Source organism: Momordica charantia (genome assembly GCF_013281855.1).
Source record: "Momordica charantia cultivar OHB3-1 chromosome 4 unlocalized genomic scaffold, Mcharantia_2.0 BLBB01000004.1, whole genome shotgun sequence".
NCBI classification, from domain to species: Eukaryota; Viridiplantae; Streptophyta; class Magnoliopsida; order Cucurbitales; family Cucurbitaceae; genus Momordica; species Momordica charantia.
Window position 1 is genome coordinate 9,710,744 of NW_028275162.1, and position 3,480 is coordinate 9,714,223.

General features: G+C 40.5%; 1 non-coding gene across 1 annotated transcript; it reads right to left on the reverse strand.

The window, feature by feature from the left end:
• Positions 1-693: 693 nt before the first annotated feature.
• On the reverse strand, positions 694-800 carry LOC148211757 (small nucleolar RNA R71). Its single transcript, XR_015790602.1, has one exon. It is a non-coding gene; the product is annotated as a small nucleolar RNA R71 (small nucleolar RNA).
• Between the last annotated feature and the right edge of the window lie 2,680 nt (positions 801-3,480).

The following is a 3,480-nucleotide window of genomic DNA, read 5'->3' on the forward strand; positions in this document are numbered from 1 at the left end:
AATGAATTCCAAACTCCGGAAGAAATGTGGACTGAGACATCCTCCTACGTACATATTAGGGCAAGTTAGAACCAAAGGTTGTTTAGTGCATGTTTGTAGGATTCATTGAAGGAGTTAAAGGATACTTAGGAAAGAGGTATTCACAACATAGAAGTTGTTTTTAGAGAACATGAAAGGTTCATGTATGAAGAAGTTGGAAAATCAAGCACACCTAGACGAAAGGAGATGACTTTCGGGTTATGATCTTTTTCTTGGTTGGAAAAAATGATATCAACTGGAAGGCAAGCCTACAACTAGTAGTATATATTTCCAACACAGAGGCAAAGTTTATAGCCTTGTCAGAAAGCGTTAAAGAGGCTCTATGGCTAAAAGGACTCTTGAAAGATTTCGGATTTGATCAACCAAAAGTAAAAGTTTACTGCGATGAGGATCCAAATGTTGCAGACAATTGGACATTTTGGAGGGCAGGAACATGAGGATCCACATGATCATCTGAAATCATTCATTCAAATTGCAAATGCATTTCGATTACCTGGTATAACAGACGATGCTCTTAGACTAACACTTTTTCCATTTTCTTTGAAGGACCAAGCTAGAGCATGGCTCAATGCATTTCCACCGGGATCCATCACCACATGGGGGTCGTAAGTGGAGAAGTTCTTAACAAAATTCTTCCCACCTACTCGCCACGCTGATATCAGAGAGGAGATCATCTCCTTTAGACAGTATGATCGTGAACCTGTTCACGAGGCGTGGGAAAGATATAAAGAACTAATCAGGAAATGTCCGAACCATGGCTTGCCGACGTACATCTAGATAGAACATTTCTTTAGAGGTTTAGATCATCCTACTAAGATGATGCTAAACAATGCTGCCAACGGAGCCTTTACAAAGAAGACATTCAACGAGATAGTCGACATCCTAAATGACATAGCTTCATACAACGAACTATGGTGTTCGAAAATATCTAGGGCAGCACCAAAGAAGCAAGATCCAGCTGGAGTTTTGGCTCCGATATTGCGACCTCGATGCAAAAAGAGATGGTTACAATGAACCGGAGGCAGAAAGAGATGGCGTTGGGAATAAAAAATCCATTAGCCACGTCGATACAACCTGTGCAGTCGGATTATTGCACTTCTGCCCCTGTTTGCCAAGTCAACGATCTCATTTGTTCATTCTGCAGTGAAAACCATATTTATGATAATTGTCCACATAACCCTACTTCCGTTTTTTATGTAGGACATGGGAACAATAGGAACTTTAACCCATATTCGAACACCTACAACCCAGGTTGGAGGCACCACCCTAATTTCTCAAAGGGAGGTCAAGGAGGTTCGAGCGGTTTTAATCAAGGGCAGAGCCAGCAGAACAAGCAGCCCTATGTTCCACCTACACAGCAATACATCCCGCCACCGCAAGAGCAGTACGATCAGAGAACACAGACTCCACCAGTTCAAAATAACAACTCAAATCTTGAGAATATGATGAAGGAGTACATGACCCGAACCGACGCAGTGATACAATCCCAAGCGGCATCAATGAGGAATTTCGAGACCCAATTGGGACAGCTCGCCAATGAATTGAAGAATAGACCACAAGGTTCTTTTCCAGGCCATACTGAATTACCAAAATGAGAAGGGAAAGAACATTGCAAAGCTGTCACCCTTAGGAGTGGACTGGCATATGATGAACCAACAATGCCAACAACAGATGTACAGATTCTGTCCACTGAACCAACTGTAAAGATACCAGAGAATCCAACCACACTAGAAAAAGAAAATATTAGAAAAGGTAATGAGGACACCCCGAGTGTTCCTCCACAATACAACCTTCTTTTACCCCTACTCCCCCGTTTCCACAAAGATTAGTTAAGAAAAATAATGATTCCCAGTTTAGAAAATTTTTAGATATTTTAAAACAATTGCATGTAAATATACCATTAGTAGATGTTCTAGAACAGATGCCAAATTATGCTAAGTTTTTGAAAGATATAGTTTCTAGGAAGAAAAAGATAGGAGAGCATGAACTGGTAGCCATGACAAAATGTAATAGTGAAGCTGTAGGCAGCCCGCTACCTATGAAATGTAACGATCCTGGCAGTTTTACCATTCCATGTTCCATTGGAGGGAAAAACTTAGGTAGGGCATTATGTGATCTAGGCGCTAGCATTAATCTTATGTCATTATCAGTTTTCAAATCTTTAGGCATAAGAGAAGCTAGACCTACTACGGTTACCCTCCAACTAGCAGATAGATCTATCATAAGACCTGAGGGAAAGATAGAAGATATTTTAGTCCAGGTGGACAAATTCATTTTCCCTGCGGACTTTATCATTCTAGATTGCGAGGCGGACTTAGACGTTCCCATTATTTTAGGAAGACCATTTCTAGCCACTGGGGATACAGTTTTTAATGTGAGGAAGGGAGAAATTACAATGAGGGTAAATAATGAAGAAGTTAAATTTAACGTTCTAGACGCCATGAAATTACCAGGAGAATTTGAAGAGTGCTCTGCTATAACTAGCTTGAATCCTGTTATGTTTGATGAGTTTTATGACTTGTTAGTTACAGAGATTGAAGAAGAGCTTGATAAGATAGCAGAAGGACCGAAAGATGTGACTAATCCTGTTGAAAAAATACAAAAAGAATAATGCAAGTCGTTACTTCCGTCCATAGTGGAACCACCCACTTTGGAGCAGAAGCCATTGCCGTCGCATTTGAAATATGTGTATCTAGGGGATAACGACACTTTACTAGTTATTATAGCTTCCAATTTATCACCTACTAATGAATATTCTTTATTGCAGATTTTGGAGAAACACAAAAAGGCCATTGGATGGACGATAGCAAATATCCGAGGGATAAGCCCGGCCTTTTGCATGCACAAAATCTTATTGGAAGAAGATGCTAAGAACTCTATTGAGAGTCAAAGGCGGTTGAACCCGAAGATGAAAGAGGTTGTAAGGAAAGAAATTCGTAAATGGCTTGACGCCAGTGTTATATACCCAATATCCGACAGCAGCAGGGTAAGCCCAGTACAGTGTGTACCAAAGAAAGGGGGTATAACCGTGGTGGCCAACGAGGAGAATGAGCTCATCTCAACCCGAACTGTGAATGGGTGGAGAGTTTGCATTGACTATCACAAACTCAACAAGGTAACGAAGAAAGACCATTTTCCTCTACCATTTATTGACCAAATGCTCGACCGTCTGGCAGGTAAGGATTTCTATTGTTTTTTAGATGGATATTCGGGTTATAATCAAATTACTATTGCTCCAGAAGACCAGGAGAAGACAACATTTACGTGTCCGTATGGTACGTTCGCTTTCAGGCGAATGCCCTTTGGATTATGCAATGCACCCGCGACTTTTCAGAGGTGTATAATGGCCATCTTCTCTGACATGGTTGAAAATATTCTAGAAGTTTTTATGGATGACTTTTCTGTTTGTTGAAATTCTTTTGACGCATGTTTAGTTAATTT